Source organism: Convolutriloba macropyga, chromosome 13 (assembly GCF_964194025.1).
Source record: "Convolutriloba macropyga chromosome 13, txConMacr16.3, whole genome shotgun sequence".
Lineage (NCBI taxonomy): Eukaryota > Metazoa > Xenacoelomorpha > Acoela > Convolutidae > Convolutriloba > Convolutriloba macropyga.
Window position 1 is genome coordinate 12,438,079 of NC_134480.1, and position 19,887 is coordinate 12,457,965.

Genomic DNA, 19,887 nt, shown 5'->3' on the forward strand with positions numbered 1-19,887 from the left:
TATTGGGTGTACTTTTTGTTTTCTTTGTTAAAAGTATAGCTTCTTGCAGTGCCTAATTTCAAAGAAAACAAAAATTCTTTTTTTAAAAATATTTTTGCTTTTTTCGAGATTATGTTTAACTGATCTTTTAAACTATATCAATGAGAGTTGGCTATGAGTGGCTGGTTCGGTGAAAAATATTTTCGCAGGCTATTGCTCTATAATCTTTAATGTTCGATGGCAAGTTCGTTGTGTTAAGGACAGCCGGATTTTAAGATTACGATTTGTCGCAAATTGAAGCAATTTCCAATTAACTTCGTTTATCTTGTGGTCTTCATTTGTTCTTCATGCAATCATCTGGAGATTTTGGTTTGATTTTTTTACTTTTTAGTCAAAGGTTTTTTGTGGCCGCAGTAGAAAAAGTTGAGAAAGGTTGGGCTCAAACTTGTTGAGTTTTTTGTGCTGAGTTAATCATAATTAATTCCTTCCAGAGGAGGATTAAGTAATGTTATTTTGCCACATTGTGGAACTTCACAGCTCCTGTGGCGCAATTGGCTAGCGCGTTCGGCTGTTAACCGAAAGGTTGGTGGTTCAAGCCCACCCAGAAGCGGAAAAACTGAAGCAGATGATCTTTTTGTTTATGAATAGGATGCACATCAATTAAAGTCTTCGTTACTAAAAAATGCAATATCACAGATTATGATTGTGTGATTGTCAAACTTTAAAAGAAGTCCAAAAACAGGCTGACTCAACGTTTACGTGGTTGTGACTTGTACATTCAAATAAAGATAATTTTTCAATGTTCAGTTTCTTTTCATGGATTTGTCTGGAATATTGGGTGTACTTTTTGTTTTCTTTGTTAAAAGTATAGGTTCTGGCAGTGCCTAATTTCAAAGAAAACAAAAATTCTTTTTTTAAAAATATTTTTGCTTTTTTCAAGATTATGCTTAACTGATCTTTTAAAATATATCAATGAGAGTTGGCTATGAGTGGCTGGTTGGATGAAAAAAAAATTTACAAGCTATTGCTCTATAATCTTTAATGTTCGATTGCAAATTCGTTGTGTTAAGGACAGCCGGATTTTAAGATTACGATTTGTCGCAAATTGAAGCAATTTTTAATTAACTTCGTTTATCTTTTGGTCTTCATTTGTTCTTCATGCAATCATCTGGAGATTTTGGTTTGATTTGTTTTACTTTTTAGTCAAAGGTTTTTTGTCGCCACAGTAGAAAAAGTTGAGAAAGGTTGGGCTCAAACTTGTTGAGTTTCTTGTTCTGAGTTAATCATAGTTAATTCCTTCCAGAGGAGGATTAAGTAATGTTATTTTGCCACATTGGGGAACTTCACAGCTCCTGTGGCGCAATTGGCTAGCGCGTTCGGCTGTTAACCGAAAGGTTGGTGGTTCAAGCCCACCCAGAAGCGGAAAAATTGAATCAGATGATCTTTTTGTTTATGAATAGGATGCACATCAATTAATATCTTCGTTACTAAAAATGCAATATCACAGATTATGATTGTGTGATTGTCAAACTTTAAATAAAGTCCAAAAACAGGCTGACTCAACGTTTACGTGATTGTGACTTGTACATTCAAATAAAGAGAATTTTTCAATGTTCAATTTCTTTTCACGGATTTTTCTGGAATATTGGGCGTGCTTTTTGTTTTCTTTGTTAAAAGTGCCTTGCAGTGCCTAATTTTAAATTAAAACAAAAATTCATTTCTCAAAATTATTTTTCATTTTTTCGAGATTATATTAAACTGATGTTTTAAAATATATCAATGAGAGTTGGCTATGAGTGGCTGGTTGGATGAAAATCTTTTTACAGGCTATTGTTCTATAATCTTTAATGTTCGATGGCAAATTCGTTGTATTAAGGGCAGGCGAATTTGAAGATTACGATTTGTCGCAAATTGAAGCAATTTTCAATTAACTTTGTTTATCCTTTGGTCTTCATTTGTTCTTCATGCAATCTTCTCGAGATTTTGGTTTGATTTTTTTTAGCTTTTTAGTCAAAGGTTTTTTGTCGCCGCTGTAGAACAAGCTGAGAAAGGTTGAGCTCAAACTCGTTGAGTTTTTTGTGCTGAGTTAATCATAATTAATTCCTTCCAGAGGAGGATTAAATAACCTTATTTTGCCACCTTAGGGAAATTCACAGCTCCTGTGGCGCAATTGGCTAGCGCGTTCGGCTCTTAACTGAAAAGTTGGTGGTTCAAGCCCACCCAGAAGCGGAAAAATTTAAGCAGATGATCTTTTTGTTTATCGATAGGATGCACATCAATTAATGTCTTCGTTGCTAAAAAATGCAATATCACAGATTATGATTGTCATTGTCAAACTTTGAAAGAACTCCAAAAACAGGCTGACTCATCGTTTACGTGATTGTGACTTGTACATTCAAATAAAGAGAATTTTTCAATGTTCAGTTTCTTTTCATGGATTTATCTGGAATATTGGGTGTACTTTTTGTTTTCTTTGTTAAAAGTATAGCTTCTTGCAGTGCCTAATTTCAAAGAAAACAAAAATTCTTTTTTTTAAAAATATTTTTGCTTTTTTCGAGATTATGTTTAACTGATCTTTTAAACTATATCAATGAGAGTTGGCTATGAGTGGCTGTTTTGGTGAAAAATATTTTCGCAGGCTATTGCTCTATAATCTTTAATGTTCGATGGCAAGTTCGTTGTGTTAAGGACAGCCGGATTTTAAGATTACGATTTGTCGCAAATTGAAGCAATTTCCAATCAACTTCGTTTATCTTGTGGTCTTCATTTGTTCTTCATGCAATAATCTGGAGATTTTGGTTTGATTTTTTTTTACTTTTTAGTCAAAGGTTTTTTGTGGCCGCAGTAGAAAAAGTTGAGAAAGGTTGGGCTCAAACTTGTTGAGTTTTTTGTGCTGAGTTAATCATAATTAATTCCTTCCAGAGGAGGATTAAGTAATGTTATTTTGCCACATTGTGGAACTTCACAGCTCCTGTGGCGCAATTGGCTAGCGCGTTTGGCTGTTAACCGAAAGGTTGGTGGTTCAAGCCCACCCAGAAGCGGAAAAACTGATGCAGATGATCTTTTTGTTTATGAATAGGATGCACATCAATTAAAGTCTTCGTTACTAAAGAATGCAATATCACAGATTATGATTGTGTGATTGTCAAACTTTTAAAGAAGTCCAAAAACAGGCTGACTCAACGTTTACGTGATTGTGACTTGTACATTCAAATAAAGAGAATTTTTCAATGTTCAATTTCTTTTCATGGATTTATCTGGAATATTGGGTGTACTTTTTGTTTTCTTTGTTAAAAGTATAGGTTCTTGCAGTGCCTAATTTTAAAGAAAACAAAAATTCTTTTTTTAAAAATATTTTTGCTTTTTTCGAGATTATGTTTAACTGATCTTTTAATTTATATCAATGAGAGTTGGCTATGAGTGGCTGGTTCGGTGAAAAATATTTTTGCAGGCTATTGCTCTATAATCTTTAATGTTCGATGGCAAGTTCGTTGTGTTAAGGACAGCCGGATTTTAAGATTACGATTTGTCGCAAATTGAAGCAATTTCCAATTAACTTCGTTTATCTTGTGGTCTTCATTTGTTCTTCATGCAATCATCTGAAGATTTTGGTTTGATTTTTTTTTACTTTTTAGTCAAAGGTTTTTTGTGGCCGCAGTAGAAAAAGTTGAGAAAGGTTGGGCTCAAACTTGTTGAGTTTTTTGTGCTGAGTTAATCATAATTAATTCCTTCCAGAGGAGGATTAAGTAATGTTATTTTGCCACATTGTGGAACTTCACAGCTCCTGTGGCGCAATTGGCTAGCGCGTTCGGCTGTTAACCGAAAGTTTGGTGGTTCAAGTCCACACAGAAGCGGAAAAACTGAAGCAGATGATCTTTTTGTTTATGAATAGGATGCACATCAATTAAAGTCTTCGTTACTAAAAAATGCAATATCACAGATTATGATTGTGTGATTGTCAAACTTTAAAAGAAGTCCAAAAACAGGCTGACTCAACGTTTACGTGATTGTGACTTGTACATTCAAATAAAGAGAATTTTTCAATGTTCAATTTCTTTTCATCGATTTTTCTGGAATATTGGGCGTGCTTTTTGTTTTCTTTGTTAAAAGTATAGGTTCTTGCAGTGCCTAATTTTAAATTAAAACAAAAATTCACTTCTCAAAATTATTTTTCATTTTTTCGAGATTATATTAAACTGATGTTTTAAAATATATCAATGAGAGTTGGCTATGAGTGGCTGGTTGGATGAAAAATCTTTTTACAGGCTATTGTTCTATAATCTTTAATGTTCGATGGCAAATTCGTTGTTTTAAGGGCAGGCGAATTTGAAGATTACGATTTGTCGCAAATTGAAGCAATTTTCAATTAACTTTGTTTATCCTTTGGTCTTCATTTGTTCTTCATGCAATCTTCTCGAGATTTTGGTTTGATTTTTTTAAACTTTTTAGTCAAAGGTTTTTTGTCGCCGCTGTAGAAAAAGTTGAGACAGGTTGGGCTCAAACTTGTTGAGTTTTTTGTGCTCAGTTAATTATAATTCATTCCTTCCAGAGGAGGATTAAGTAATCTTAATTTGCCACATTAGGGAAGTTCACAGCTCCTGTGGCGCAATTGGCTAGCGCGTTCGGCTGTTAACCGAAAGGTTGGTGGTTCAAGCGCACCCAGAATCGGAAAAATTTAAGCAGACGATCTTTTTGTTTATGAATAGGATGCACATCAAATAATGTTTTTGTTACTAAAAAATGCAATATCGCAGATTATGATTGTGTGATTGTCAAACTTTAAATGAAGTCCAAAAACAGGCTGACTCAACGTTTACGTGATTGTGACTTGTACATTCAAATAAAGAGAATTTTTCAATGTTCAATTTCTTTTCATGGATTTTTCTGGAATATTGGGCGTGCCTTTTGTTTTCTTTGTTAAAAGTATAGGTTCTTGCAGTGCCTAATTTTAAATTAAAACAAAAATTCACTTCTCAAAATTTTTTTTCATTTTTCGAGATTATATTAAACTGATGTTTTAAAATATATCAATGAGAGTTGGCTATGAGTGGCTGGTTGGATGAAAAATCTTTTTACAGGCTACTGTTCTATAATCTTTAATGTTCGATGGCAAATTCGTTGTATTAAGGGCAGGCGAATTTGAAGATTACGATTTGCCGCAAATTGAAGCAATTTTCAATTAACTTTGTTTATCCTTTGGTCTTCATTTGTTCTTCATGCAATCTTCTCGAGATTTTGGTTTGATTTTTTTTAACTTTTTAGTCAAAGGTTTTTTGTCGCCGCTGTAGAAAAAGTTGAGACAGGTTGGGCTCAAACTTGTTGAGTTTTTTGTGCTCAGTTAATTATAATTCATTCCTTCCAGAGGAGGATTAAGTAATCTTATTTTGCCACATTAGGGAAGTTCACAGCTCCTGTGGCGCAATTGGCTAGCGCGTTCGGCTGTTAACCGAAAGGTTGGTGGTTCAAGCGCACCCAGAATCGGAAAAATTTAAGCAGATGATCTTTTTGTTTATGAATAGGATGCATATCAAATAATGTTTTCGTTACTAAAAAATGCAATATCGCAGATTATGATTTTGTGATTGTCAAACTTTAAATGAAGTCCAAAAACAGGCTGACTCAACGTTTACGTGATTGTGACTTGTACATTCAAATAAAGAGAATTTTTCAATGTTCAGTTTCTTTTCATGGATTTTTCTGGAATATTGGGCGTGCTTTTTGTTTTCTTTGTTAAAAGTGCCTTGCAGTGCCTAATTTTAAATTAAAACAAAAATTCATTTCTCAAAATTATTTTTCATTTTTTCGAGATTATATTAAACTGATGTTTTAAAATATATCAATGAGAGTTGGCTATGAGTGGCTGGTTGGATGAAAAATCTTTTTACAGGCTATTGTTCTATAATCTTTAATGTTCGATGGCAAATTCGTTGTATTAAGGGCAGGCTGATTTTAAGATTACGATTTGTCGCAAATTGAAGCAATTTTCAATTAACTTTGTTTATCTTTTGGTCTTCATTTGTTCTTCATGCAATCTTCTGTAGATTTTGGTTTGATTTTTTTTACTTTTTAGACAAAGGTTTTTTGTCGCCGCAGTAGAAAAAGTTGAGACAGGTTGGGCTCAAACTTGTTGAGATTTTTGTGCTCAGTTAATTATAATTCATTCCTTCCAGAGGAGGATTAAATAATCTTATTTTGCCACATTAGGGAAGTTCACAGCTCCTGTGGCGCAATTGGCTAGCGCGTTCGGCTGTTAACCGAAAGGTTGGTGGTTCAAGCGCACCCAGAATCGGAAAAATTTAAGCAGAGGATATTTTTGTTTATCAATAAGATTCACATCAATTAATGTCTTCGTTACTGAAAAATGCAATATCACGGATTATGATTCTGTTGTTGTCAGACTTTAAAAGAAGTCCAAAAACAGGCTGATTCAACGTTTACGTGATTGTGACTTTTACATTCAACTAAAGAGAATTTTTCAATGTTCAGTTCCTTTTTATGGATTTATCTGGAATATTGGGCGTGCTTTTTGTTTTCTTTGTTAAAAGTATAGGTTCTGGCAGCGCCTAATTTCAAAGTAAAACAAAAATTCATTTTATTTAAAATTTTCATTTTTTCGAGATTATATTAAACTGATCTTTTAAAATATATCAATGAGAGTTGGCTATGAGTGGCTGGTTGGATGAAAAAAAATTTACAAGCTATTGCTCTATAATCTTTAATGTTCGATTGCAAATTCGTTGTGTTAAGGACAGCCGGATTTTAAGATTACGATTTGTTACAAATTGAAGCAATTTTTAATTAACTTTGTTTATCTTTTGGTCTTCATTTGTTCTTCATGCAATCTTCTGGAGATTTTGGTTTGATTTTTTTTTACTTTTTAGACAAAGGTTTTTTGTCGCCGCAGTAGAAAAAGTTGAGACAGGTTGGGCTCAAACTTGTTGAGATTTTTGTGCTCAGTTAATTATAATTCATTCCTTCCAGAGGAGGATTAAATAATCTTATTTTGCCACATTAGGGAAGTTCACAGCTCCTGTGGCGCAATTGGCTAGCGCGTTGGGCTGTTAACCGAAAGGTTGGTGGTTCAAGCGCACCCAGAATCGGAAAAATTTAAGCAGAGGATATTTTTGTTTATCAATAAGATTCACATCAATTAATGTCTTCGTTACTGAAAAATGCAATATCACGGATTATGATTCTGTTATTGTCAGACTTTAAAAGAAGTCCAAAAACAGGCTGATTCAACGTTTACGTGATTGTGACTTTTACATTCAACTAAAGAGAATTTTTCAATGTTCAGTTCCTTTTTATGGATTTATCTGGAATATTGAGCGTGCTTTTTGTTTTCTTTGTTAAAAGTATAGGTTCTGGCAGCGCCTAATTTCAAAGTAAAACAAAAATTCATTTTATTTAAAATTTTCATTTTTTCGAGATTATATTAAACTGATCTTTTAAAATATATCAATGAGAGTTGGCTATGAGTGGCTGGTTGGATGAAAAAAAAATTTACAAGCTATTGCTCTATAATCTTTAATGTTCGATTGCAAATTCGTTGTGTTAAGGACAGCCGGATTTTAAGATTACGATTTGTCGCAAATTGAAGCAATTTTTAATTAACTTAGTTTATCTTTTGGTCTTCATTTGTTCTTCATGCAATCATCTGGAGATTTTGGTTTGTTTTTTTTTGTTTTTTAGTCAAAGGTTTTTTGTCGCCGCAGTAGAAAAAGTTGAGAAAGGTTGGGCTCAAACTCGTTGAGTTTTTTGTGCTGAGTTAATCATAATTAATACCTTGGAGAGGAGGATTAAGTAATCTTATTTTGCCACATTAAGGAAATTGACAGCTCTAGTGGAGCAATTGGCTAGCGTGTTCGGCTGTTAACCGAATGGTTGGTGGTTCAAGCCTACCCAGAATCGGAAAAATTGAAGCAGATGATCTTTTTGTTTATGAATAGGATGCACATCAATTAATGTCTTCGTTATTAAAAAATGCAATATCGCAGGTTATGATTGTGTGATTGTCAAACTTTAAATGAAGTCCAAAACCAGGCTGACTCAACGTTTACGTGATTGTGACTTGTACATTCAAATAAAGAGAATTTTTCAATGTTCGGTTTCTTTTCATGGATTTTTCTTGAATATTGGGCATGCTTTTTGTTTTCTTTGTTAAAAGTATAGGTTCTTGCAGTGCCTAATTTTAAAGTAAAACAAAAAATCACTCCTTAAAAATATTTTTCATTTTTTCGAGATTATATTAAACTGATGTTTTAAAATATATCAATGAGAGTTCGCTATGAGTGTCTGGTTGGATGAAAAATCTTTTAACAGGCTATTGTTCTATAATCTTCAAGGTTCGATGGCAAATTCGTTGTACTTAGGGCAGGCGAATTTGAAGATTACGATTTGTCGCAAATTGAAGCAATTTTCAATTAACTTTGTTTATCCTTTGGTCTTCATTTGTCCTTCATGCAATCTTCTCGAGATTTTGGTTTGATTTTTTTTAACCTTTTAGTCAAAGGTTTTTTGTCGCCGCTGTAGAAAAAGTTGAGACAGGTTGGGCTCAAACTTGTTGAGTTTTTTGTGCTCAGTTAATTATAATTCATTCCTTCCAGAGGAGGATTAAGTAATCTTATTTTGCCACATTAGGGAAGTTCACAGCTCCTGTGGCGCAATTGGCTAGCGCGTTCGGCTGTTAACCGAAAGGTTGGTGGTTCAAGCGCACCCAGAATCGGAAAAATTTAAGCAGATGATCTTTTTGTTTATGAATAGGATGCACATCAAATAATGTTTTCGTTACTAAAAAATGCAATATTGCAGATTATGATTGTGTGATTGTCAAACTTTAAATGAAGTCCAAAAACAGGCTGACTCAACGTTTACGTGATTGTGAGTTGTACATTCAAATAAAGAGAATTTTTCAATGTTCAGTTTCTTTTCATGGATTTTTCTGGAATATTGGGCGTGCTTTTTGTTTTCTTTGTTAAAAGTTTAGGTTCTTGCAGTGCCTAATTTTAAAGTAAAACAAAAATTCACTTTTTAAAAATATTTTTCATTTTTTCGAGATTATATTAAACTGATGTTTTAAAATATATCAATGAGAGTTGGCTATGAGTGGCTGGTTGGATGAAAAATCTTTTTACAGGCTATTGTTCTATAATCTTTAATGTTCGATGGCAAATTCGTTGTATTAAGGGCAGGCGGATTTTAAGATTACGATTTGTCGCAAATTGAAGCAATTTTTAATTAACTTTGTTTATCTTTTGGTCTTCATTTGTTCTTCATGCAATCATCTGGAGATTTTGGTTTGATTTTTTTTATTTTTTAGTCAAAGGTTTTTTGTCGCCACAGTAGAAAAAGTTGAGAAAGGTTGGGCTCAAACTTGTTGAGATTTTTGTGCTCAGTTAATTATAATTCATTCCTTCCAGAGGAGGATTAAATAATCTTATTTTGCCACATTAGGGAAATTCACAGCTCCTGTGGCGCAATTGGCTAGCGCGTTCGGCTGTTAACCGAAAGGTTGGTGGTTCAAGCGCACCCAGAATCGGAGAATTTAAGCAGAGGAAATTTTTGTTTATCAATAAGATTCACATCAATTAATGTCTTCGTTACTGAAAAATGCAATATCACAGATTATGATTCTGTTATTGTCAGACTTTAAAAGAAGTCCAAAAACAGGCTGATTCAACGTTTACGTGATTGTGACTTTTACATTCAACTAAAGAGAATTTTTCAATGTTCAGTTCCTTTTCATGGATTTATCTGGAATATTGGGCGTGCTTTTTGTTTTCTTTGTTAAAAGTATAGGTTCTGGCAGCGCCTAATTTCAAAGTAAAACAAAAATTCATTTTATTTAAAATTTTCATTTTTTCGAGATTATATTAAACTGATCTTTTAAAATATATCAATGAGAGTTGGCTATGAGTGGCTGGTTGGATGAAAAAAAATTTTACAGGCTATTGCTCTATAATCTTTGATGTTCGATTGCAAATTCGTTGTGTTAAGGACAGCCGGATTTTAAGATTACGATTTGTCGCAAATTGAAGCAATTTTTAATTAACTTTGTTTATCTTTTGGTCTTCATTTGTTCTTCATGCAATCATCTGGAGATTTTGGTTTGATTTTTTTTATTTTTTAGTCAAAGGTTTTTTGTCGCCACAGTAGAAAAAGTTGAGAAAGGTTGGGCTCAAACTTGTTGAGTTTTTTGTGCTGAGTTAATCATAGTTAATTCCTTCCAGAGGAGGATTAAGTAATGTTATTTTGCCACATTGGGGAACTTCACAGCTCCTGTGGCGCAATTGGCTAGCGCGTTCGGCTGTTAACCGAAAGGTTGGTGGTTCAAGCCCACCCAGAAGCGGAAAAATTGAATCAGATGATCTTTTTGTTTATGAATAGGATGCACATCAATTAATGTCTTCGTTACTAAAAATGCAATATCACAGATTATGATTATGTGATTGTCAAACTTTAAATGAAGTCCAAAAACAGGCTGACTCAACGTTTACGTGATTGTGACTTGTACATTCAAATAAAGAGAATTTTTCAATGTTCAATTTCTTTTCATGGATTTTTCTGGAATATTGGGCGTGCTTTTTGTTTTCTTTGTTAAAAGTATAGGTTCATGCAGTGCCTAATTTTAAAGTAAAACAAAAATTCACTTTTTAAAAATAATTTTCATTTTTTCGAGATTATATTAAACTGATGTTTTAAAATATATCAATGAGAGTTGGCTATGAGTGGCTGGTTGGATGAAAAATCTTTTTACAGGTTATAGTTCTATCATCTTTAATGTTCGATGGCACATTCGTTGTATTAAGGGCAGGCGGATTTTAAGATTACGATTTGTCGCAAATTGAAGCAATTTTCAATTAACTTTGTTTATCTTTTGGTCTTCATTTGTTCTTCATGCAATCTTCTGGAGATTTTGGTTTGATTTTTTTTACTTTGTAGTCAAAGGTTTTTTGTCGCCGCAGTAGAAAAAGTTGAGACAGGTTGGGCTCAAACTTGTTGAGTTTTTTGTGCTCAGTTAATTATAATTCATTCCTTCCAGAGGAGGATTAAGTAATCTTATTTTGCCACATTAGGGAAGTTCACAGCTCCTGTGGTGCAATTGGCTAGCGCGTTCGGCTGTTAACCGAAAGGTTGGTGGTTCAAGCCCACCCAGAATCGGAAAAATTTAAGCAGAGGATCTTTTTGTTTATCAATAGGATGCACATCAATTAATGTCTTCGTTACTAAAAAATGCAATATCACAGATTATGATTGTGTTTTTGTCATGGATTGATCTGGATTATTGGGTGTGCTTTCTGTGTTCTTTGTTGAAAGTATAGGTTCTTGCAGTGCCTTTTTTCAAAGTAAAACAAAAAACCATTTCTTTTAAATATTTTTGCTTTTTGCGAGATTATATTAAACTGATCTTTTAAAATATATCAATGAGAGTTGGCTATCAGTGGATGGTTGGATGGAAAATATTTTCACAGGCTATTGCTCTATAATCTTTAATGTTCGATGGCAAATTCGTTGTGTTCAGGACAGTCGGATTTTAAGATTACGATTTGTCACAAATTGAAGTAATTTTCAATAAACTTCGTTTATCTTTTGGTCTTCATTTGTTCTTTATGCAATCATCTGGAGATTTTGGTTTGATTTTTTTTATTTTTTTGTAAAAGCTTTTTTGTGGCCGCAGTAGAAAAATTTGAGAAAGGTTGGGCTCAAACCTGTTGAGTTTTTTTAGCTGAGTTAATCATAATTAATTCCTTCCAGAGCAGGATTAAGTAATCTTATTTTGCCACAATAGGGAAATGCACAGCTCCTTTGGCGCAATTGGCTAGCGCGTTGGGCTGTTAACCGCAGGTTTGTGGTTCAAGCCCACCCAGAAGAGGAAAAATTTAAGCAGATGATCTTTTTGATTGTCAATAGGATGCACATCAATTAATGTCTTCGTTGCTAAAAAATTCAATATCACAGACTATGATTGTGTCATTGTCAAACTTTAAAAGAAGTTCAAAAACAGGCTGACTCAAAAATTACGTGATTGTGACTTGTACTTTCAAATAAAGAGAATTTTTCAATGTTCAGTTTCTTTTGATGGATTGATCTTGAATATTGGGTGTGCTTTCTGTGTTCTCTGTTAAAAGTATAGGTTCTTGCAGTGCCTAATTTCAAAGTAAAACAAAAAACCATTTCTTTTAAATATTTTTACTTTTTGCGAGATTATATTAAACTGATCTTTTAAAAGATATCAATGAGAGTTTGCTATGAGTGGCTGGTTGGATGAAAAGTATTTTCATAGGCTATTGCTCTATAATCTTTAATGTTCGATTGCAAATTCGTTGTGTTAAGGAAAGCCGGATTTTAAGATTACGATTTGTTGCAAATTGAAGAAATTTTCAATTAACTTCGTTTGTCTTTTGGTCTTCATTTGTTCTTCGTGCAATCATCTGGAGATGTTTGTTTGATTTTTTTTACTTTTTAGTCAAAGGATTTTTTGTCGCCGCAGTAGAAAAAGTTGAGAAAGGTTGGGCTCAAACCTGTTGAGTTTTTTGAGCTGAGTTAATCATAATTAATTCCTTCCAGAGCAGGATTAAGTAATCTTATTTTGCCACAATAGGGAAATGCACAGCTCCTTTGGCGCAATTGGCTAGCGCGTTGGGCTGTTAACCGCAGGTTGGTGGTTCAAGCCCACCCAGAAGCGGAAAAATTTAAGCAGATGATCTTTTTGTTTATCAATAGGATGCACATCAATTAATGTCTTCGTTACTTAAAGATGCAATGTCACAGATTATGATTGTGTGATTGTCAAACTTTGAAAGAAGTCCAAAAACAGGCTGACTCAACGTTTTTTGTGATTGTGACTTGTACATTCAAATAAAGATAATTTTTCTGTGTTCAGTTTCTTTTCATGGATTTATCTGGAATATTGGGCGTGCTTTTTATTTAATAATTTTTGGTTTCTGCGTAATCGCAGCGCAACAGCATTAGGCTACGGCGGCCTGTTCTCAGCTGCCCTTTTTTGTTATTATTCCCCACATTTCAGACTGTTCTTTTTATAAGCAGCATTGCTCTTTTTTGGTGACTGTGGCCATTTTTTTGCGTCTGAAACTTTCACGTGGTACCATCATTGCAGCCAGCATTGGTCAGGCTATGGTCACTCTGTAGCTATGGTTGAGTAAGAGCTCATCCTTACATAGAGCTCACCTTTTTGTTTTCTTTGTTAAATGTATAGGTTCTTGCAGTGCCTAATTTCAAAGTAAAACAAAATTTTTTTAAAAAAATAATTTTGCTTTTTTGAAGATTATATTTAACTGATCTTTTAAAATATATCAATGAGAGTTGGCTATGAGTGGATGGTTGGATGGAAACTATTTTCACAGGCTTTTGCTCTATAATCTTTAATGTTCGATGGCAAATTCGTTGTGTTCAGGACAGCCGGATTTTAAGATTACGATTTGTCACCAATTGAAGTAATTTTCAATAAACTTCGTTTATTTTTTGGTCTTCATTTGTTCTTTATGCAATCATCTGGAGATTTTGGTTTGATTTTTTTTTATTTTTTTTGTAAAAGCTTTTTTGTCGCCGCAGTAGAAAAATTTGAGAAAGGTTGGGCTCAAACCTGTTGAGTTTTTTGAGCTGAGTTAATCATAATTAATTCCTCCCAGAGCAGGATTAAGTAATGTTATTTTGCCACAATAGGGAAATGCACAGCTCCTTTGGCGCAATTGGCTAGCGCGTTGGGCTGTTAACCGCAGGTTGGTGGTTCAAGCCCACCCAGAAGCGGAAAAATTTAAGCAGATGATCTTTTTGATTATCAATAGGATGCACATCAATTAATGTCTTCGTTGCTAAAAAATTCAATATCACAGACTATGATTGTGTCATTGTCAATTTTTAAAAGAAGTTCAAAAACAGGCTGACTCAAAGTTTAATTGATTGTGATTTGTACATTCAAGTAAAGAGAATTTTTCAATATTCTGTTTCTTTTCATGGATTGATCTGGAAAATTGGGTGTGCTTTCCGTGTTCTTTGTTAAAAGTATAGGTTCTTTCAGTGCCTAATTTCAAAGTAAAACAAAAAACCATTTCTTTTATATATTTTTGCTTTTTGCGAGTTTATATTAAACTGATCTTTTAAAATATATCAATGAGAGTTTGCTATGAGTGGATGGTTGGATGGAAAATATTTTCACAGGCTATTGCTCTATAATCTTTAATGTTCGATGGCAAATTCGTTGTGTTCAGGACAGCCGGATTTTAAGATTACGATTTGTTGCAATTTGAAGAAATTTTCAATTACTTCGTTTATCTTTTGGTCTTCATTTGTTCTTCGTGCAATCATCTGGAGATGTTTGTTTGATTTTTTTACTTTTTAGTCAAAGGGTTTTTTGTCGCCGCAGTAGAAAAAGTTGAGAAAGGTTGGGCTCAAAACCGTTGAGTTTTTTGAGCTGAGTTAAGCATGATTAATTCCTCCCAGAGGAGGGTTAAGTAATCTTATTTTGCCACCTTACGGAAATTCACAGCTGTGGCGCAATTGGCTAGCGAGTTCGGCTTTTAACCGAAAGGTTGGTGGTTCAAGCGCACCCAGAACCGGAAAAATTGAAGCGGGTGATCTTTTTGTTTATCAATAGGATGCACATCAATTAATGTCTTCGTTACTAAAAAAATGCAATATCACAGATTATGATTGTGTGATTGTCAAACTTTAAAAGAAGTCCAGAAACAGGCTGACTCAACATTTACGTGATTGTGATTTGTACATTCAAATAAAGAGAATTTTTCATTGTTCAATTTCTTTTCATGGATTTATCTGGAATATTGGGCGTGCTTTTTGTATTCTTTGTTAAAAATATAGGTTCTTGCAGTGCCTAATTTCAAAGTAAAACAAAAAACCAACCATTTCTTCTAAGTGTTTTTGTTTTTTTCGAGATTATATTCAACTGATCTTTTTAAATATATCAATGAGAGTTGGCTATGAGTGGCTGGTTGGATGAAAAATATTTTTACAGGCTTTTACTTTATAATCTTTAATGTTCGATGGCAAATTCGTTGTATTAAGGACAGCCGGATTTTAAGATTACCATTTGTCGCAAATTGAAGCAATTTTCAATTAACTTCGTTTATCTTTTGGTCTTCATTTGTTCTTCATGCAATCATCTTGAGATTTTGGTTTGATTTTTTTACTTTTTAGTCAAAGGTTTTTTTGTAGCTGCAGTAGAAAAAGTTGAGACAGTTTGGGCTCAAACTTGTTGAGTTTTTGTGCTGAGCTAATTATAATTAATTCCTTCCAGAGGAGGATTAAGTAATCTTATTTTGCCACATTAGGGAAATTCACAGCTCCTGTGGCACAATTGGCTAGCGCGTTTGGCTGTTAACCGAAAGGTTGGTGGTTCAAGCCCACCCAAAAGCGGAAACATTGAAGCAGATGATCTTTTTGTTTATCAATAGGATGCACATCAATTAATGTCTTCGTTACTAAAAAATGCAATATCACAGATTATGATTGTGTCATTGTCAAACTTTAAAAGAAGTCCAAAAACAGGCTGACTCAACGTTTACGTGTTTGTCACTTGTACATTCAAAAAGGAGAATTTTTCAATGTTCAGTTTCTTTTCATGGATTTATCTGGAATATTTGGTGTGCTTTTTGTTTTCTTTGTTAAAAGTATAGGTTCTTGCAGTGCCTAATTTCAAAGTAAAACAAAAAACCAACCATTTCTTTTAAGTGTTTTTGTTTTTTAGAGGTTATATTGAACTGATCTTTTAAAATATATCAATGAGAGTTGGCTATGAGTGGCTGGTTGGATGAAAAATATTTTCACAGGCTATTGCTCTATAATTTTTAATGTTGGATGGCAAATTCGTTGTGTTAAGGACAGCCGGATGTTAAGATTACGATTTGTCGCAAATGGAAGCAATTTTCAATTAACTTCGTTTATCTTTTGGTCTTCATTTGTTCTTCATGCAAGCATCTGGAGATTTTGGTCCGATTTTTTTTTTTACTTTTTAGTCAAAGGTTTTTTGTCGCCGCAGTAGAAGAACTGAGAAAGGTTGGGTTCAAACTTGTTGAGTTTTTTTTAGCTGAGTTAATCATAATTAATTCCTTCCAGAGGAGGATTAAGTAATCTTATTTTGCCACATTAGGGAAATTCTCAGCTGTGGCGCAATTGGCTAGCGCGTTCGGCTGTTAACCGAAAGGTTGGTGGTTCAAGCCCACCCAGAAGCGGAAAAAATTAAGCAGATCATCTTTTTGTTTATCAATAGGATGCACATCAATTAATTTCTTCGTTACTAAGAAATGCAATATCACAGATTATGATTGTTATTGTCAAACTTTGAAAGAAATCCAAAAACAGGCTGACTCATCGTTTACGTGATTGTGACTTGTACATTCAAATGAAGAGAATTTTTCCATATTCAGTTTCTTTTCATTGATTTATCTGGAATTTTGGGTGTACTTTTTGTTTTCTTTGTTTAAAGTATAGGTTTTTGCAGTGCCTAATTTCAAAGAAAACAAAAATTCTTTTTTAAAAAATTTTTTTGCTTTTTTTGAGATTATATTAAACTGATCTTTTAAAATATATCAATGAGAGTTGGCTATGAGTGGCTGGTTGGATGAAAAATATTTTCACAGGCTGTTGCTCTATAATCTTTAATGTTGGATGGCAAATTCGTTGTGTTAAGGACAGCCGGATTTTAAGAATACGATTTGTCGCGAATTGAAGCAATTTTCAATTAAATTTGTTTATCTTCTGGTCTTCATTTGTTCTTTATGCAATCATCTGGAGATTTTGGTATGATAGTTTTACTTTTTAGTCAAATGTTTTTTTTCGCCGCAGTAGAAAAAGTTGAGAAAGGTTTGGCTCAAAATTGTTGAGTTTTTTGTGCTGAGTTAATTATAATTAATTTTTTCCAGAGGAGGATTAAGTAATCTTATTTTGCCTTATTAGGGAAATTCACAGCTCCTGTGGCACAATTGGCTAGCGCGTTTGGCTGTTAACCGAAAGGTTGGTGGTTCAAGCCCACCCAAAAGCGGAAAAATTGAAGCAGATGATCTTTTTGTTTATCAATAGGATGCACATCAATTAAAGTCTTTGTTACTAAAAAATGCAATATCACAGATTATGATTGTGTCATTGTCAAACTTTAAAAGAAGTCCAAAAACAGGCTGACTCAACGTTTACGTGTTTGTCACTTGTACATTCAAATAAGGAGAATTTTTCAATGTTCAGTTTCTTTTCATGGATTTATCTGGAATATTTGGTGTGCTTTTTGTTTTCTTTGTTAAAAGTATAGGTTCTTGCAGTGCCTAATTTCAAAGTAAAACAAAAAACCATTTCTTTTAAATATTTTTGCTTTTTGCGAGATTATATTAAACTGATCTTTTAAAATATATCAATGAGAGTTGGCTATGAGTGGCTGGTTGGATGAAAAATATTTTCACAGGCTATTGCTCTATAATCTTTAATGTTGGATGGCAAATTCGTTGTGTTAAGGACAGCCGGAAGTTAAGATTACGATTTGTCGCAAATGGAAGCAATTTTCAATTAACTTCGTTTATTTTTTGGTCTTCATTTGTTCTTCATGCAATCATCTGGAGATTTTGGTCCGATTTTTTTTAATTTTTAGTCAGAGGTTTTTTGTCGCCGCAGTAGAAGAACTGAGAAAGGTTGGGCTCAAACTTGTTGAGTTTTTTTAGCTGAGTTAATCATAATTAATTCCTTCCAGAGGAGGATTAAGTAATCTTATTTTGCCACATTAGGGAAATTCTCAGCTGTGGCGAAATTGGCTAGCGCGTTCGGCTGTTAACCGAAAGGTTGGTGGTTCAAGCCCACCCAGAAGCGGAAAAATTTAAGCAGATCATATTTTTGTTTATCAATAGGATGCACATCAATTAATTTCTTCGTTACTAAGAAATGCAATATCACAGATTATGATTGTCATTGTCAAACTTTGAAAGAAGTCCAAAAACAGGCTGACTCAACGTTTACGTGTTTGTCACTTCTACATTCAAATAAGGAGAATTTTTCAATGTTCAGTTTCTTTTCATGGATTTATCTGGAATATTTGGTGTGCTTTTTGTTTTCTTTGTTAAAAGTATAGGTTCTTGCAGTGCCTAATTTCAAAGTAAAACAAAAAACCATTTGTTTTAAATATTTTTGCTTTTTGCGAGATTATATTAAACTGATCTTTTAAAATATATCAATGAGAGTTGGCTATGAGTGGCTGGTTGGATGAAAAATATTTTCACAGGCTATTGCTCTATAATCTTTAATGTTGGATGGCAAATTCGTTGTGTTAAGGACAGCCGGATGTTAAGATTACGATTTGTCGCAAATGGAAGCAATTTTCAATTAACTTCGTTTATTTTTTGGTCTTCATTTGTTCTTCATGCAATCATCTGGAGATCTTGGTCCGATTTTTATTACTTTTTAGTCAGAGGTTTTTTGTCGCCGCAGTAGAAGAACTGAGAAAGGTTGGGCTCAAACTTGTTGAGTTTTTTTAGCTGAGTTAATCATAATTAATTCCTTCCAGAGGAGGATTAAGTAATCTTATTTTGCCACATTAGGGAAATTCTCAGCTGTGGCGAAATTGGCTAGCGCGTTCGGCTGTTAACCGAAAGGTTGGTGGTTCAAGCCCGCCCAGAAGCGGAAAAATTTAAGCAGATCATCTTTTTGTTTATCAATAGGATGCACATCAATTAATTTCTTCGTTACTAAGAAATGCAATATCACAGATTATGATTGTCATTGTCAAACTTTGAAAGAAGTCCAAAAACAGGCTGACTCATCGTTTACGTGATTGTGACTTGTACATTCAAATGAAGAGAATTTTTTCATATTCAGTTTCTTTTCATTGATTTATCTGGAATTTTGGGTGTACTTTTTGTTTTCTTTGTTTAAAGTATAGGTTCTTGCAGTGCCTAATTTCAAAGAAAACAAAAATTCTTTTTTAAAAATTTTTTTTTTGCTTTTTTCGAGATTATATTAAACTGATCTTTTAAAATATATCAATGAGAGTTGGCTATGAGTGGCTGGTTGGATGAAAAATATTTTCACAGGCTATTGCTCTATAATCTTTAATGTTGGATGGCAAGTTCGTTGTGTTAAGGACAGCCGGATTTTAAGAATACGATTTGTCGCGAATTGAAGCAATTTTCAATTAAATTTGTTTATCTTCTGGTCTTCATTTGTTCTTTATGCAATCATCTGGAGATTTTGGTATGATAGTTTTACTTTTTAGTCAAATGTTTTTTTTTTCGCCGCAGTAGAAAAAGTTGAGAAAGGTTTGGCTCAAAAATGTTGAGTTTTTTGTGCTGAGTTAATTATAATTAATTCTTTCCAGAGGAGGATTAAGTAATCTTATTTTGCCACATAACGCAAATTTACAGCTCCTGTGGCGCTATTGGCTAGCGCGTTGGGCTGTTAACCGAAAGGTTGGTGGTTCAAGCACACCCAGAAGCGGAAAAATTTAAGCAGATGATCTTTTTGTTTATCAATAGGATGCACATCAATTAATGTCTTCGTTACTAAAAAATGCAATATCACAGATTATTATTGCGTGATTGTCAAACTTTAAAAGAATTCTAAAACAGGCTGACTCAACGTTTACGTGATTGTGACTTGTACATCCAAAAAAGAGAATTTTTCAATGTTCAGTTTCTTTTTATCGATTTATCTGGATTATTGGGTGTGCTTTCTGTCTTCTTTGTTAAAAGTATAGGTTCTTGCAGTGCCTAATTTCAAAGTAAAACAAAAAACCATTTCTTTTAAATCTTTTTGCTTTTTGCTAGATTATGTTAAACTGATCTTTTAAAATATATCAATGAGAGTTTGCTATGAGTGGCTGGTTGGATGAAAAGTATTTTCACAGGCTATTGCTCTATTATCTTTAGTGTTCGATGGCAAATTCGTTGTGTTAAGGAC

General features: G+C 33.5%; 1 protein-coding gene and 12 non-coding genes across 13 annotated transcripts in view; all 13 read left to right on the forward strand.

Moving 5' to 3' along the window:
• Nucleotides 1-19,887, forward strand: part of LOC142351596 (xaa-Pro aminopeptidase ApepP-like) — a 702,879-nt gene that overhangs the window by 464,002 nt on the left and 218,990 nt on the right. The window lies entirely within an intron of this gene.
• On the forward strand, nucleotides 516-589 carry Trnan-guu (transfer RNA asparagine (anticodon GUU)). The gene has a single exon. It is a non-coding gene; the product is annotated as a tRNA-Asn (tRNA).
• Nucleotides 1,328-1,401, forward strand: Trnan-guu (transfer RNA asparagine (anticodon GUU)). Its single transcript has one exon. It is a non-coding gene; the product is annotated as a tRNA-Asn (tRNA).
• Nucleotides 2,135-2,208, forward strand: Trnak-cuu (transfer RNA lysine (anticodon CUU)). The gene has a single exon. It is a non-coding gene; the product is annotated as a tRNA-Lys (tRNA).
• Trnan-guu (transfer RNA asparagine (anticodon GUU)) lies at nucleotides 2,947-3,020 on the forward strand. Its single transcript has one exon. It is a non-coding gene; the product is annotated as a tRNA-Asn (tRNA).
• Nucleotides 3,760-3,833, forward strand: Trnan-guu (transfer RNA asparagine (anticodon GUU)). The gene has a single exon. It is a non-coding gene; the product is annotated as a tRNA-Asn (tRNA).
• Trnan-guu (transfer RNA asparagine (anticodon GUU)) lies at nucleotides 10,254-10,327 on the forward strand. Its single transcript has one exon. It is a non-coding gene; the product is annotated as a tRNA-Asn (tRNA).
• Nucleotides 11,066-11,139, forward strand: Trnan-guu (transfer RNA asparagine (anticodon GUU)). Its single transcript has one exon. It is a non-coding gene; the product is annotated as a tRNA-Asn (tRNA).
• On the forward strand, nucleotides 15,299-15,372 carry Trnan-guu (transfer RNA asparagine (anticodon GUU)). Its single transcript has one exon. It is a non-coding gene; the product is annotated as a tRNA-Asn (tRNA).
• Trnan-guu (transfer RNA asparagine (anticodon GUU)) lies at nucleotides 16,117-16,187 on the forward strand. Its single transcript has one exon. It is a non-coding gene; the product is annotated as a tRNA-Asn (tRNA).
• Trnan-guu (transfer RNA asparagine (anticodon GUU)) lies at nucleotides 16,923-16,996 on the forward strand. Its single transcript has one exon. It is a non-coding gene; the product is annotated as a tRNA-Asn (tRNA).
• Nucleotides 17,735-17,805, forward strand: Trnan-guu (transfer RNA asparagine (anticodon GUU)). Its single transcript has one exon. It is a non-coding gene; the product is annotated as a tRNA-Asn (tRNA).
• Nucleotides 18,542-18,612, forward strand: Trnan-guu (transfer RNA asparagine (anticodon GUU)). Its single transcript has one exon. It is a non-coding gene; the product is annotated as a tRNA-Asn (tRNA).